This window comes from Castor canadensis, chromosome 4, assembly GCF_047511655.1.
Source record: "Castor canadensis chromosome 4, mCasCan1.hap1v2, whole genome shotgun sequence".
Classification (NCBI taxonomy): domain Eukaryota; kingdom Metazoa; phylum Chordata; class Mammalia; order Rodentia; family Castoridae; genus Castor; species Castor canadensis.
The window spans coordinates 177,719,386-177,736,620 of NC_133389.1; the positions used below are offsets into that span (position 1 = coordinate 177,719,386).

At 43.6% G+C, this 17,235-nt stretch overlaps 1 long non-coding RNA gene across 1 annotated transcript; it reads right to left on the minus strand.

Annotated features, from left to right (window-relative positions):
• Positions 1 to 6,924: 6,924 nt before the first annotated feature.
• Positions 6,925 to 14,275, minus strand: LOC141422655 (uncharacterized). The gene is made up of 2 exons (XR_012447407.1): positions 14,004 to 14,275; positions 6,925 to 7,281 (listed from the first exon to the last, which is right to left on the minus strand). It is a non-coding gene; the product is annotated as an uncharacterized lncRNA (long non-coding RNA).
• Between the last annotated feature and the right edge of the window lie 2,960 nt (positions 14,276 to 17,235).

Consider the following 17,235-nt stretch of genomic DNA (forward strand, 5'->3'; position numbering starts at 1 on the left):
GGGTCACCCCAAACTCATTAACGTGCTCTGCTAAACAGAGGGGCCCCCACTTCCACCTTTTGGTAGCTCCAAAGGATTGCCAGAGGCGATGACCCTTCCTGCTCATCTTTCTCCCTTTCTATGAATCACCATGAAGGAAGAGAACACATGAAGATGCATTTCCCCACTGACAGGAAGTGAGCCTCTTCTTCCATTGGCCTCCCCAACCCAAAGCAGAAGTGCTACAGTTACCTATTTTCTTCCCCCACCTCAAAATACATAATAGATGTAACATAAAATTTGCCACCTTAAACTTTCTGTCAGTTCTCAGGATGGAACCCAGGGTTTCACACATGCTAGGCAAGTGCTCTATTCCTGAGCCACACCCAGACCTTAAACGTTTTTAGTTGCACCACTTACTGGTATTAAGTATATTCATAATGTGCAAAAATCACCACCCTCCAACTCCAGAGCTCTCTATCCTGCGAAACTGAAATTGTTCCTGTCAAGCAGTAACTGCCCCTTCCCTTCTCCCCAGTTCCTGGCGGCCACCATTCTACTTTCTGTCTTTGTGACTTTGACTGTGATAGGTGCCTCATCCAAGGGGACTCATGCAGCATCTTTCTGGGACTAGCTTACTTCACTTAGTGCATGTCCCCAAAGTTCATCTGTATGGTAGCATATATCAGAATTTCCTTCCTCTTCAGGATGAACAGTATTCCGCTATGTGCATGTACTGCAATTTGCTTGAGTTGCCCCCGTGTTATAGGTGTTGTGAACGTGGGTGTCCACATAGCTCTTCGTGACGCTGTTTTCCGTTCTTTTGTGTATGTACCCAGAAGTGGAAAGGCTGGGTCACTTGGCAATTCCAGTTTTGTTTTTGAAGCCTCGCCATAATATTTTCTAGAGAGGCTGTACTATTACATTCCCACCACCAGTGTGCAAGCGCCTCAGTTTCTCTGCATCCTTGCCAGCACTTGCCATTTTCTGAAGGTTTTGAATGTGAAGCAGTATTGCATTTTCTGATGGCTAGTGATGTTGATGTTGAGCTTTTTTTTTCAGCACTAGGGTTTGCATTCAGGGCTTCATGCTTGCTAGGCAGCTGCTTTTCCAGCTTGAGCCACCCCATCAGCCCTTTTTTTATGACGGATTTTTTTGAGATAGGGTCTTGAGAACTATTTGCCCAGGCTGGCTTCGAACTGTGATCCTCCTGATCTCTGCCTCCTGAGCAGCTAGGATACAGGCATGAGCCACCAGCACCCAGCCTTGAGCACTTTTTATGCTTATTGGCCATTTGTGTATCTTATTTGGAGAAATGGAATTAAGTCCTTTGTGCTGTTTTGTATTGGGTTGTCTGTTTTCTTTGTTGTTGACTTTTAGGAATTCTCTATAGAATCTGGATGTATTTCCTCCCTTTCTGTGGGTTGCCTTTTTACTCTAGTGTCCTTCAGAGTGCAATTAAACTTTTTTTTTTTTTTTTTGGCAGTACTGGGGTTTCAACTTGAGCCTCGTGCTTGCTAGGCGGGTGCTCTACCACTTGAGCCATTCCACCAGCCTGCGATTAAAAATTTTTAAGAAGTCCAATTTATCTATTTTTTCTCTTGTTGCCTGCGTTTTTGTCATTGTTGTTCTATCCCAGAAACTACTCCAAATCCAATGTTGTGACATTTTTACCCTTTTATTTTCTTCTAAGACTTTTATAGTTTTAGGTCTTACATTTAGGTGTTTGATCTGTTTTGAGCTAATTTTCATATGTGATGTTTGGTAAGGGTTATCTGTCTTTTACAGCAGAAAGAGGTGTTCTGTCGCATTTCAAACACTGGCAGGATAGGGTACCTACCCTCTGGGGATGAGCTGTGGATTCAGGGTAGACATAGGACCAGGTGTCCTATCACCTGTTCAAAGATGAGCTGGGGCCTTAGCCCAGGCTACCACCTACTGAGGGATTGGTTGTGTGGCACAAGTGGTAGAGCACCTGGCTAACAAGTGTGAGGCCCTGAGTTCAAACCCTGGTGCAGCCAAAAAAAAAAAATTCACCTACTGAGATCTGGATGCTCACCAGTGCCTGGACCCTGGTTCACCTCTCCACCAAATACATGCTTCACTCCTAAATTTCCTGAGTTCTAAATTTTGAAAGAATCTGATTGGCCTAGTTAGTTGCTACTCTCATATGTCACACCCTCCCCAACCAATCAGCTGAGGAAGGGTAGTGGACATTATGGCCACCCTTGCCAGGAACAGCCTGAGGCTGCCTCTCTCAGAAAGCACAGAGGGTGTAGGCCCTCCTGGTAGAATAGGATCCTCTGTGCTCCTGGAATGGACTATGTAGTGCAGGCCTCTCTTTCACTTAAAGTCATAGGGCTATTAAGTGTAAGAGGCAAGTTTCAAATTTACATCTGCCCCTCAGAGCCACTACTTAACCCTCAGATGGTTATTCTACACTGACCTTTCAAAGGTAGCTGTGGGAGACACAAGAGGGTGGAAAGGAATTGTTTGGTCAAGACTGAAAAATGGCCAGAATCATGGAAAGAAGAAAGTATTATTTTTTGGATTATACACTTACAGATTCCTCTCCCTCTCCCACCAAAAAAAAATCAGGAAGAGTTATCAAGCCTATAAAGCAAGAAAAATCCTCCATACTATAGAATAATGCAAGAAATAAATCATTAGCCCCCAAATTGAAAAGTGGTGTGAACTGCATACAAGGAAGTCAAGGGAGTGGGGTGAGGTCATCGTAAAATGGCAGAAGGCCCCTCAGATGAGAGCCAGCTGTGCTCAGGCCGTACACCTGGCCCCACATGCAGGCCAGTCTGCGTGAGAGACAAGTTGGGAAGAGAATGTAAACTATCCCAGAACCCACAGGAAATGTGAGGCCCTAGCCAGGTAGGAGCTGAAGGAGGAATGCAATGATATAGCAGTTCTTGAATCTCTCTCTCTAGTTCAGTATTTGAGAGGAATCCTCAGGGTCCTTAAAACTTTCTGCCTCTTTGTTTTATTGTATGAATTTGAAAAATTGTCTTTTCCCAGGCTTCTCCTCCTTAGTCTCATGGTTACTTCCTGTACCAAGCACCTACAAAATAGTCCTAGTTTCCCCAGATTAAGACCCCTAAAGGATGGGGAATGTGGCTCAAGTGGTAGAGCACTTGCCCAGCAAGTGCAAGGCCCAGAGTTCAAGCCCTACCACAGAAAAAAAAAAAAAAAAAACTCTTAAGTATTTGTCCTAAGTTCCTACCAAGAGCTTAGTTTCCTGCATCTTCCATGAAGAGCTGTTAGTGATCCCAACCAAGATGACTTGGGTTTCAATCCCTGTTCTAATTCGTACCCACTGTGTGACCCAGAGCCTATGCCTCGTTTTCCCAATCTATAAGATCGGGATGAGAATAATAGACATTCAATAGGATTTTTGTGAGGATTAAATGAGATTATTTAATTTTGGATGAGTGCCTGGCACATGGTAATTGCTTAATAAATATTAGCTTATTTTTATTGTGAGGTAGACCATGGGAGAGAAATTGTGTGATGTTTTGTTAAATAACAAAGTTTAGCAATTTTGACCTCTCGAGAGAAAGGCATGGAAAGAAATGCCATGGGGCTGCCTGCTCCTGCGCTTGTGGACATTGTGTTGGCATCACTCATGGGTCTTAGTCCCCCCCACTCATCATGGCTGAGAGTCTATGAACTGCTGTCTCCACTATGGAAATGAAATACTTCACAGATCTTCCTCCCATGTTCACAACAGGTTTATGGCCAGTAGACATTAATTGTCCTTTTCATTAAAAAAAATTTTTTTTGGTAGCACAGGAGTTTGAACCCAGGGCCTCACACTTGCTAGGAAGGTGCTCTTATTGCTTTAGCCACTTGCCAATTCTTTTTTGTGATGGGTTTTTTCAAGATAGGGTCTTTTAAACTATTTGTCCAGGGCTGGTTTCGAACTGTGAATCTCCTGATCTCTACCTCCTGAGTAGCTAGGATTACAAGTGTGAGCCACCAGTGCCTGGTAAAGTTTTAAAAACTCTTGAAGGATTTGCCTCTCTCCCCTTTGGGTGCAAACTTTAGGAAGCAATAGGTGAGGAAATCCCCAACCTTGTTTCTATAGAAGCTAAAGAGATCTTCAGAGCCTATTATAGACTTCAGCACTGTCATGGACTCCTTGGTGCACAGGACATAAGTTCTGTCCAGCTGCCCTGGGACTGGGAGATACAATAATTGGAGAGACACAAGACAGAGCAGGTGCAGAACCCCTGCTCCTGAACTTGATCCAGTCTTTCTTCTGTCTTCCCATCAAGTTCCTGAATGTCCCAAGAGCCTTCCTTTATGCTTCCTATCTGTCCAGCTGGTCAGAGTCAGACTTTCTGCTGCCTGCAACTAAAAACCTCTAATCAAAACTCTTTTGTAGAATTCCAGTGAGAGTTGTTCAATTGCCCAGCTCTGACATTGAATGGAGGATCTGAAAGGGTTTCAAAATGGCTTTTGACCCATAAATTGAACTCAGATGAAAGATTGTGGAATAACAAAAAGGTCACAGAATTTCTGTTTGTATTCTAATTCTCAATCACCTAACTAGCTCTCTGAAAACCTTCTCCATGTCACAAATTCCTATTAGGAATCACTGTACCAGTTGGGTCAAGTGTGGAAAACTGGCCCATAGAACAGAAATCAAATCTGTAAGTTTTTCTTACCAACATCATAATGTCCATAAATCTCCATGACACTTTGCCCTCATCCTTGTCTTTCCATTCTGTGCCTGTACTCCTGCAAGACTCATTTCATAGGTCTCTCTTCCAAAGACATGCATGTGCCAGTGAAGTTACTTGTGCATGGAAGACTCATGATAGCTAGAGCAGGTAGAGACCTTGGGAATCAGTTGGACCAACCTCCTTGTCCTTAGGTAGAGGAGAGAAATGGAGGGCCTTGAATACTGACTGACTTGCAGAGTTGCAATTAGAACTCAGGGTTGAGAATCAACCTTTTCAGCCTCCTCCTTATTCTACCATGTGGCCACTCATGAACTAGAGACTGAAGTTGTTGAAGATGGGCTGGTGCTGGCGTTAGTGAAATTACTGTTTTCGGTCTCATGTTCATGCCTTTTGCTGCAGGACTCTGAAGTACCTTCCGCAGGACTCTGAAGAGGGTATTTTCCTGCTCTGTAGATAGCTCTGTAGATAGCAGGTTGGCCAGGTAACTTACTTTGACCACTAGAATATGGGTAAAAGTGACAGTGTGCTAGTTCCAAAGAGCATCTGTGCTACCACTTACCCCTCTAAAGTTTTCTGATATTCTAAATGGGAAAACCATGCCCCTGGTGTCCACTAGTCCTGGAATGAAGGATACATGGACGAAAACGAAATGCAACCCAGTGCCTGAAGTATTGCTGCTCCAACCGGTAAAACACACCTGTGAGTATGCTATAGATATTGCTGCTCTAAATCCCTGAGATTATTGGGGTTTTGGGGTATATATATATATATATATATTTTTTTTTTTTTTTGCAATTCAGCATGACTTAACGGAAACCTGACTAATACAATGTTCTCAAATCAACAGAATGACCACTATGCGAATAGCAAAGCACAGATGGTCCCTGATAGTCTCTGACTTACAGTGGTTCACCTTGTAGTTTTCTGACTTTATGGAATGAAAATGTTCCCATACTACCACTCTGTTCTTCATTCTCTGTACAGTGAGTTGCATGAGATGTTTAACACTTTATTATGAAATAGACTGTAGATGATTTTGCTCAACAGTAGACTAATGTAAGTATTCTGAGCCCGTTTAAGGTAGGCTAAGCTAGGATGTTCTATAGGTTAGGTGCATAACATGCATTTTCTATTTCCAATATTTTCAACTTATTTTGGGGTTATTGTGACAAAACCCCACCTTTAGTCAAGGAGCATTTGTATGTGGCTCCAGATACCCTATAATCTTCTGTCCAAATAAACTTCTTAAATCACTCCTTTTTCCAGTGCCTGTGAAACTAAGTCCACTCTTCTTAGCTCTGTGGTGAAGGCTGTTCACTTCCACCTGCAACCCATTCTTCACCCTCACCTCCCTCTTGTTCCCTTGACAAACCTACCATTACAGGATACTGAAACCAGGTGTGTAAATTTCTGTCCCTGACCCCATATCTCTACCTCAATCCTAAACTCCATGAATTTAACCAGCCAAGCCCCACCCAACTCTCTCTTCTCTAAATGTAGGTAGTCAGAAAGAAACAGCTCACTGTTACTTCTCTCTCACAGACTCTCCATCACTGGGGTGCCTCCATCCCTTTATGTTAAATGTAGTGTCTGGCACAGTCCAGCGTGGTTCTTACCCAGCTCTCTCTGACATGCAGTCCTGGCCCTCCATCACTCCCAAACTAACCACCTCTTAGCACCCTGCCTGGTCCATTTTCTTGTTAACAGGATACAGGTGCCTTCTGGCATAGAAGAGAAGATGTCTGAAGTCAAGGGAACAAGCTCTTGAAGGGGCAATAGACACAAAGGAAAGAAGCCAGGAAACCTTGGAGCTCTGACCAAGACTGGCCTGCAGGTCAGGCTGTTTGTTAACTGAATGTGAGAAGGGCTGAAGGAGGTCTGGTCAAGCCCTGTCTTGACACCTGGTGGCAGTTAAAAGTTCTTGAAGGCCTGGCAGGTGAACATCAAGAAGTGAACACATTCAAAGGAGTGAGGGAGTGTTCCTGTCTGAAAATGGTGAAGAAGCCACCTGCTTTCTTTGTCTGATGGTTCACTGAAAATATTTTACCAAATAAAACTTCCTAACTGGCAAGAATAATCTAGAGGTGCACTGCCCAAAGAATGGAGGAAGTCCTCTGGAGGCCAATGCAGTTACTGACGCCCTGACTCAGAACATCAAAACCGCCACCGGAAAACCTGAACACTTGAGACCACAGCCTCTGATTCAATGGACAGAACCTGCAGCCCTCCAGGGCCCAAGGCCAGAGAATGTGCCGGAGGAGACTTTTATTGCAAAAACCTAAATTTAACCAGCTGGAACTCTTTTTAAACAATCATCCTATTCATATATTTAAAATAAATTGTGCATCTTTTAGCAGGCAGTCAGCATTTCATTATTAAGATGGAAGATGGAACAGAGTGTTCTTGGCTGGGTTGATCCCAGAATCCCAGGCTCCTTTCAGGATAGCTCAGCATGCGGTAGAAACATTTATGAAGGTAAATTGTTCCAGGCCGGGCAGATCGAGGCCAGCATACCTACACAGCAAGTAGCTGCCAGTCAGCTCAGCGGCACACAGTGAAACCTTTCCAAGGTGATGTCATTGTCTCCTGACATTCTACCAGGTGCCTGTAGGGAGCATGAAAGTTAGAAAGACAAGGTTTATAATACCCAGTGGATTTACCAAAATCCCCTGGTAAGAAATGTTAAAATATTTCATAAAGCTATAATAGTTAAAACAGTGGGAAACGGTAAAAACCAGTTCCAATAGATTTTTTTAAATAAACGAATTTTAGGATACATAAGGAGTCAACATATAATAGAGGATGAAAAGGAGCTCATTCCTTGCAAAGATCAACAAACTATGAAACCTTGTAGCTTGTTTTAAAATGAAAAAATACACAGGATTAAGGATATAGAGAAACTATTCCCCAGACAGCCCCTGATATCAAAACCTGACAAGTCAGCACAAAAAGGTTACACAGATCAATCTTTCCTCAGAATATTGGTATAAATATCCTAAGTAAAATATTGGCAAGTCTGACTCATCAGTCTACTAAGCCAGTTTTATTAAATTGTAAGGGTAGTTAAAATTAGGAAAATTTGGTCTTGCAATTTATTGCATTAATAGGGTAAAGGTTAAAAACCCTTATCTAATTATCTTCAGTGGGTCTTGAACTTGAATACATCTGTCACTTGAGGATTCTGTAAAAGTGCAGATTCTCATTCAATCTATCTGAAATGGGGCCAAGTTCATGCCTTTCTCACAAGCTCCTGGAGGATGCTGCTTGTGCTGGCGTAAGGACCCCACTTTTAGTAGCAAGAAATGTAGACTTTCAAGTCACACTCATTCCAGACCTACTGAAGCACAGCTTATAGTTTAGCAAGATCCCATCCTGACTCAAACACACATTTGAAATTTGAGAAGCAGCAGGCGCCAGTGGCTCACACCTGTAATCCTAGCTTCTCAGGACTCAGAGATCAGGAGGATTGTGGTTCAAAGCCAGCCTGGACAAGTAGTTTGAAAGACCCTATCTCAGAAAAAACCCATCACAAAAAAAGCCTAGAGGAGAAGCTCAAGAGCTAAGAGTTCCTGCATAGCAAGGCTGAGGCCCTGTGTTCAAACTCCAGTGCTGCCAAAAAAAAAGGATGAGAAGCAGTGATCTAGCTCAACATTCCTAATATTTAGTAGACGTTCTTCTTACCAGAAGAGTTTTTTTTTTTAAAGTAGTTTAGTCCAATTAAATAAGAATCTGGTAGCTGGGCGCTGGTGGCTCATGACTGTAATCCTAGCTCCTTGGAAGGCTGAGATCTGGAGAATCTCGGTTCAAGGCCAGCCTGGGCAAATAATTCCTAAGAACCCCCTGGCCCGCTCCCATCTCTAAAATAACCAGAGCAAAATGGACTTGGAGGTGTGGCTCAAGTGGTAGAGCAACTGGTTTGTGAGTGTGAAGCCCTGGGTTCAACCCCCAGTCCCACCAAAAAGAAAATCTGGTGAAGGGTCACACAGACAACCGTATTTTTTCAATGTTCAAGGTGATTCAAATGGAAACCAGTATTGACATCTGTTTCTGACAAAAATATTCAAAACTCCCAAAACAGGGGGATGATTTCTTAGTATGATTAAAAGTATTTAACAGAAACCAACATCCAGCATTGTACTTCAGCAAGGACAGAGACAACGTCACTAAATCATGGACAAAACCAGAATGAATGCCCACTCACATTTGTAACTCTTGAAAAACACTCAGTGTTTCAGATAATGAAACTAGACAAGAAAAAGAGTTGAGATATAAATACTGAAACAAAACAAATTTATGATGACTTCTAAATATGATTAAATCCCTAAAAATAAGTAAAATCAGCAAGCCTCTTGTTCCCAGCACCTGATGTTAAGAGGTACCCTTTCTCCCTTTGTATTTCTTCTTGCTTTACCCTGATTTATGAAGTAAACTTTGTTAAGCTTCCAAAATAAATAAACAAACAAATTCAACTTAGTAGAGTGTTGAAACAGTGAGATACTTATGTAGTATTGTCAGGTACAAGACAGAGAAAAAAATCAAGAGTCTTTTTATATATCAGAAATAAGAAAGAAAATATGATTTATTAAAGAATCCTTTGACACCAATATAAACTGTATCCTCAAATAACTTCCTAAGAAATGTTTATGGCACATATAAAGAAAATGGCAAAATTTGACCACAGAAGACTGGAATAAATGAAAAGGTATGTTCTTTTTGTGGATGACAAATCTAAATGATATAAAAGTGTCAGCTCTACCTCAATTTAAAAATAAAATTAGATCTAGGTGCCAGTGGCTCACACCTGTAATCCTAGCTACCACAGAGGCAGAGATCAGGAGTATGGAGGTTCAATGGGCAAGTAGTTCAAGAGACCCTATCTCCAAAAAGCCCATCACAAAAACAGGGTTGGTGGAGTAGCTCAAGGTGTAGGCCTTGAGTTCAAGGCCTAATACTGCAATAAATAAATAAATAAGTAAACTTAGAACTAGGTACAGTAGTGCATACCTGTAGTCCTAGCTACTTGGGAGGCTGGGGGAGGATCCCTTGGGCTCAGAAATTCAAGGCCAGCCTGGGCAACATAGTGAGATCACCACATCTCAAAAAACAAACAAAATTAAAGTAAATGTAATATAATTTAAAAGGTATAAAGATATTTAAATGTCATGAGAGTAATTACTTTAGCATAGAAAATCAGTTTTTGGAACTAGCAGTGCAATAAGGGCGCGGCTTGCCTTATCAGGTATTTTTAATTGAGATACACTTTACATAAAACAAAATGGCTCATTTTAGATGTATAATTTGATGAGTTCTGACAAATATATACACTCATAACCATCAATACAGTGAAAAATGAGAATATTTCCATCTCCAAATTATACTGTTGGTAGTTAGTCTTCCCCAAACCTCTCATCCTCCCTGTCCTAGTCCTGACCCAGGCAGCCCCCATTTTGTCTTCTGCCACTGCAGATTAGATTTGCCTGTTCTCAGGTTTTCTCTAAGTGAAGTTGTACACAGTGTTTTCCTTGGCATCCAGCTTCTTTCACTCAGCATGGAGTCTGTGAGGTTCACCTCTGGCAGAAATTGAAACAGACACTGAGCTACAGCAATCAGAATGGCGTCATACTAGCATAGGAGCAAACAGAGTGATCAGTGAAACAGATCGGAGTCCAGATACAACTCCGAGTTGCAGTGAAAATTTAATAGATGAAAAAGGTTGCAATTCAGATCAGTCTGGAAAGTAGAGATTACTCAAAAAACGGCATGGGGACAACTGGCTCATCAGCAGAGGAAATGAGGTTCATTTTATGCTGAAATAAGTGACAACTTAGTCCCTAAATTCACATGTTAATAGTATTTGAAGTTGGGCCTTTGGGAGATAATTAGGGATTAGATGAGGTCATGAGAGTGAGTCCTCTGTGACAGATGGTGACTTCATGTCACGATGTAGCAAGAAGGTCCTCTCCAGAAGACAGTGCCACGCCCTTGGACTTCCCAGCCTCTAGTACCATGAGATAACAAACATCTGTTCTATGTAAATTACCAGTCTGTGGAATTCAGTTACAGTGACAGAAGACAGATTAAGATGCATTCACACATATTCCTTAAGGAGGCACAGTTCTGACTGGTGTTATACGAAGCTATACAGAAGGCTATCAAGGGTGATCACACCGTCCTGTGCGAACCTGAGTAAGAGTGATGGGGAATGAGAAATAAGACACACACAGACATACAGACAAAACATAAAACAGAACGCTGGGATCGTGAGGACTGCACGTTCCTGATGGGAAACGTGAGCGCCTACCTGAGCCAGAATGTTTATTTTATAGGTCAGTACAAGGAAAAGACTCAGGTAAAAATCAAGCTTTGATTGGTTTGGTGGGCTAATTTTCCTAAGTCTAATGAAGCTTAATTACAACACATCAGCTCTGGAATCATCAAGGCACACAGGACACCTTATCTAAGGTATTGATTAATGTGGCATCAGGGAGTCTCCTAACAGTTCTGGTACTTTATCTAGTTTTGCATCACGGGGCTGGCATGCAGACACAGCAGGTTGTATTCTTCAAGGAGATGTGAGAACAAAGGTCAAGACACCAGGTACTGGGAAAAAATCGTAAAAGAGGTTGTGCAAACTCCATTATATCCCAGTCCAGGGTTCATGCCTGGTCCCCAACACCTCCATGAATAGGAAGGTAAGGTAAGTTATTGATTTTACAAACAGGGAGTTTGTAGATTCCATGATGTGGAGATAGGAAGTGGCGAAGGCAGGGCCCCACTTGTAGTTTGCTGGGTGTTGATTAGAACATCACTTTCTTTGAGCTGACACGGTTAGCTTCTTTGTCCAATAAATTTACTTTAGTTTGAAAGTTTCAGAATTATTAATGCTAATATATTATGCTTTCATATCAGGGGAAGATAAATTTAATGCCATGGGAATCTCCAGGCTTAGTTTTTTTCATGAAACATTAAATCTATTCAAAGTAAGATAAAATTGACAGATTATCTAAAGAGTATGAAAATGATTGCATTACATTTCTTTTTTGGTGTTGCAAGGAAGCTGTGCATTATAGTATTGAAGATATTTTAATATTTTAAAAAATTGTGTGTGATTGATTACTTAATTGCAGTTCTTTAACAAATGCACATCAAGCACAACTCTATAGTGTGACAGGTTCTTTTCTGGACACTGGAGCTGCAGAGAGGAGCAAAACAGGCAAAAATCACTGATTGTCTGCAGCCGAGATTCTAACTTTATTTTTGACATGTGATAAAATAATATTTGCACTAGTTGAAGTGTACAGTATATGACTGTACAGTCAATGTTTGAAAAAACTCATCAGGTAATTTAATAAACACACATTGTGGTTTAAAGTGCAAAGTGTGATTTGCCTGAAAATTGAATTGAGGATTATCAGTAAGTTAGGGTACCCTGTTAGAGGCTTATATTTTGTTCCTCCTCTTAAGAAGGAAGGAAAAAAAAAAGATGCAGAAAACTTCCATGGGTTCATTGAGGGCAGCCCCTGCCTATCTTAGCACAGCTGAAGGTGACCCCCTATGTTCAGGGACTGATTTAGCATTGAGGAGGGGCGGGCCAAAGAGCCTGAGCTTGGAGGAGGGAATGTACCAGTGGCCTGGCTTAAGGGGAGGTATTTAGACACTGGTTGGGAAGGTTTAAGAGAAAAAACATGACCAACCCCATGAAGAATCCTTTAGAGAAGCTGAGGATGTTAGCTGAAGGACATTTAGGAAGTGATCTGAGAGCTGAGGACATTAGCTGTAGGACATTTAGGAACGTGACTTGAAAGCACCTGGACCAGCCCACCTGGGAATGGTACAGTGTATATGCCTTGCACAAGTCTGCCCAGATGGGCATAAGCTGGCTCCCAGAGACTGGTGGAGGATCCGGCCCGAGCACCAGCTTCCACCAATGCCTTCCACACCTATTCCAGCCAGTAGGCTGTGCCAGTGGCTGTGGCCAGTGCTATAGGACATGGTGACTTCTAGGTCCCCAGACCAGCAGTCAAACCTGGCACTTGAGACTCCTCCGGGTTTCATGGCAGGGCAGTGAGGGATAGGGACCCCAACATCTGTCCACTGCACAGGGGACATCAAGAGAACTGGGAGGACCCTATTTCCTGTCTATTTAAAATGTTGTATGCTTTGAGATGGACACTAATTATTTATTGGCTCAAGTAGGACACACATAGGACATTACAGATCTTTTGTCACCTGAATACAAGTATATGTGAGTTTGGTGTGTGTGTGTTTGTGTGTGTTGATTGGGGTGGGAGTGGTGGGCCTCTTGGCCTCTCAGACTTGATAAAAGCTCAGCTTGAGACCCCATTCCATGCCTGGAGCCGTTTCAAGTCCTGCCCAAGATTTTCACAGCGTCCAGAGCAGCCTCTGTCCTGATCCCTGCCAGGTGTGGACCCTGCCGTGCAAGCAGGGATCAGTGTGAGGCTCGGGACTCTTTCTAAAATTTTTTATTATTAGCATATAGTAGTTGTGCAAGGGGATATATTGTGATATTTACATATGTGCTTGTAATATATCTTAGTTAAACTCACCCCTCCATCACTCTCCCTCATCTCTCCTCTCCCTTCTTAGGACCATTTCAACAGTTTGTATTATTCTGTTTTCATATATGAATACAAAGTATATCCACCATATTCACCCCACTCCCCCTTTCCCTATGCTCTGCCCCCTCCCACTGGTGCCCACCTCTAGAAAAGACCCGTCTCACCCTCCCGTTCTTCATTTTCTTTACGGTGTGTATTGCTAGGCCAGGGGGCTTCAGGCCTGTATATGTCCTGCTTTAATCAGATTAACGCATTCCTTACTCTTTCTCTATCACCCTGCCCCGTTACTCAACACTTACCGTGCATTGTTACACCATACTCATATGTAGATGATGTTTCTGTATTTTCATTCTCTAACATTCTTTCCCTCTTCCACCTTCCATAGTCCCTTCAGACAGACCCACTAAATCAGTCTTGCTCTCTCTCAATATATAATATGTCTAAAAGATCATATATGTATTTATGTGTACCTTTAACTTATAGGTTTAGCTTCCACATGAGGGAAAACATGCGACCTTTGACCCCACCCCCAAAAAGCCCACACAGGCGGCTGGAGGGATTTGCATCTCAGCAAACTCAAGTCCAAGCTGACTCTTAGATGACCCACCTCCTTTGATGGCTTTGGATGATGTGTCCATTACCATATGCCAGTTCTCCCGCCCCTTCCTGGCTTCTCAGTTCTCTCTCTCTTCATTCTCGCTCTCATTAGAGCCAGGTAAGTCCTTTTCCCTAGCTCAGAGCAACTCACCGGCCTCCTCTGATGACTGTCTCCTTCCATGACATTCTATGGATTCCTGCCTCCATCCATATTTTCAAACCTCATGGTTTCTGGGAGATTTTCTTCACAAACACAGCTGTGCTCCTCAGAGGGTCCCTGCTGCCAGCTGTTAAGCTAATGTCAAGTTCACTTCCTTTCTCCTAAGACCCAGCCTTCAAAGGAGGAAGTCTGACTAGACAAGGCCAAGTTCTTTGCTGTCAGTTGTTTATCTAATGCGCACTGACGATACGCACAAACATTCTCCACGAGCCTCTGGAGAGGTAGTTGGAGGTTTGTTAGTGATGGGTGTGTCAGAGGTCAGAAGGTGGAGATTGTTTCCAGACATAAACCCTTAGAACTTCCAACCTTAAAACTCCATGGAGAATTCACACTGTAAGTGGTGAATTATACAGCGTATCTCAATAGAGCTATTAGAAAAATTAAAAATTCCATGGCAGCTCCCAAATTCAGCCAGGCCGACATGGCATATTAGTTTCCTTCGGTTGCTGTTAAGAAGTTACCAAACCTTAGACCCTTAAAACCACATGCATTTTTCTTAATGTTCTGTATGTTGGAATTCCAACACGAGTTTCAGTGGGCCAAAGGCATCTCATGCTGGAGGCTCTAGAGGAAAATCTTCTCATCACCTTCTCCAGATCCCAGGCACCACCCCATTTTCCTTGAGTCGTGGCTACTTCATCCACAGTCAAAGCCAGCAGCACTGCTCTTCTCTGTGCCTGTCTTGCCTGGTCACCTTTTCCTCTGCTTCCCTCCTCTACTTTTAAGGACCTGTAATGACATGAAGCCCACCCGATAATCCAGGATATCTCCCCATCACGTGGCAGTCCCTTTTGCCACAGAGGTGACATTTTCACAAGTTCTAGGATCAGGACGTGACTTTCCTTGGGGAATCGGTATTCTGCCTCTCATGTGTGGTTAGACCATTGGACCAATCTGGCAACTGATGGGGACGTCTGTGGCTGTTCATAATTGTGCGTCATCCCCTTTCCAACAGCCAAGTGCACCAGAGCCCCAGATCGTGAGGGGGGCCTGTGATTTATTACAGCAAGTGTAGATGTTACTCCTTGGCTTTTAGAGCACAGACATCTCTCAGAAGGCACTATAGCTATCTAGGAGTGGGAGTCTGGGGGTAGGATAAGACCAGGCTTAGTGACTGCTAAGTGATGGCTTAGTCACTAAGCCTGGCCTGTGGGAGAATGTGGGTTTTCCAGGACAGCCCAGGGAAAGGTGGCTAGTCAGCATGGGCACTTGGTTAAGGTCAGCACTTGTCTCTTCTGTGCTCTCCAGGGTACTGTAGGGGTTGCTTTACGAGTCCCTGGGCCACAGCAAGGTATCTGTGGACAAGAGCCATGTGTACTGGGAGGCCTTGGGCTGGGTGGGAGCTGGACCCCATGGGCAGGGTTGCTTGTCAAAGATATCCAGTGTTCTACCTTCATGTCTGGGATGGGTGTCTTAGTTCATTTTGGGCTACTGTAACAAAATGCCTGAGACTAGGAAATTTATAAGAACAGAAATTTATTTTCTCACAGTTCTGGAGGCTGAGAAGTTCCAGATTAAGGCAGCAATAAATTTGCTGTCTGGTGAAGGTCCAATCTCTGTTTCCAAGATGGCACCTTGCCCTTGCATCCTTTGGAAAAGAGGAAACTGTGTCCTCACATGGCAGAAGATAGGACAAAAAGGGCCAAACTTCATTGGTCATACCCTTTTGTAATGACAACAATCCATTCTTGTGGCCCTCATGACCTAAACCATCCCAAAAGGTCCTGCCTCCCTACCCTGTTGTATTGAGGATTACATTTTCAACACAGGAATTTTGGAGGATACATTCCAACCAAGGTCAGGACCTCCAAGCATCTAGTAGGGAATGCTCCCTACTGGAGAACAGGGTGTCAACTTGAGGCTGGGTTCAGCCTAGGTGGTCTGCAGTGTCCCCAGCATGTACATCACTTTCATGAACCACACACTGTGGACCCAGAGGTCCTTGCCCTGGCATCAGCTACCTCTTTAGTCTCAGCAGAAGGAAGGGGTGCAGGTTGGAGACTCATAGTTTGGCCACCCTAAGATCTTTTAGGAGGTCTGTCTTGCAGGGGTGGGTAGTCTACCCCACCAGCACCTGATAGCCCAAGGTACTGCCCCTTCTCCAGCACCCCTACCTTCATGCCTGGTTGCAGGAAGGGGCAGTGCAGCTGTGGGCAGAGCCTTCATAGCTAGTGGGAGCCCGGTATAGACACTGCTCCACTCCCTGGGAGCCATGTCCCAGCCCCACTCTGCTGCCAGGACACTTGCATTGCCTGCTAAGATTCCTTTAGGAGGGTGAATTCTGCTTCAAGACAATCACATGGTCCTTAGGGTGTGCTCATCACAGACACCTAGACTATGTCCTTAGTCATTTGGTCCAGGGGTGGGACGCCAGCTAGGCCAATTAGGTCCATTCCTGTTTTTTTTTTTTAATCCAGGTACTCCGCCCCTCACTCCCTTTCTGATCTACCATCCTGGGAAGTGACCAGTTCCAACTGATCTGAGAGAACGAGGCTAACTCTCGCTCTTCAGCTATAGGGCTAATACAGAGAAAATCCCTGTGGCCTTGGCTATGCTGCTTCTAGCTCCACCACACCAGTCCCTGCTCCTCTCCCAGTCCCTGAGGGACTGGTTCCCCCTTGTGCAAGGCCAGTGGGAGTTGTATGTTTTCTCATTTGCAGTCCTGAACCTAATCCATCAGCAGACAAGGGTAGGCCCAGGCCAAACTGTCTTCTCCTGCTATCTCTTGGAGGAGCTCCAGGGGGACACCAAGAACAACAGTCTGGGGTGGTAACAGGGGAGGGGTCTGGGGTCCACCAGGCAGAGGCCAATGTCCAGGCGTCATGTCCATATTTGGGGGGGGGTCAACCCTACAGGTGGTTTGGACAAAAACCTCATCCTCCCCAGGAAAGGCTAGTAAGCAGGCAAAGAAGTGGCCATCTCTGCAGACAGTGGTCTTCAAAGATCTTCATTGTGGGGACAGTTCTCCAAGTGATGTAATTTTGATGATTTGTTTTGCTTCAAAAAAAAAAAAGTTAAAACCAACAGGATACTGGTAAGTCACGCCTGTAATCCTAGCTACTTGGGAGGCTGAGATTGAGAGAACTGAATTTCGAGGCCAGCCCAGGCAAATAGTTTGAGAGACCCCTATCTCCAAAATAACCAGAACAAAATGGACTGAAGG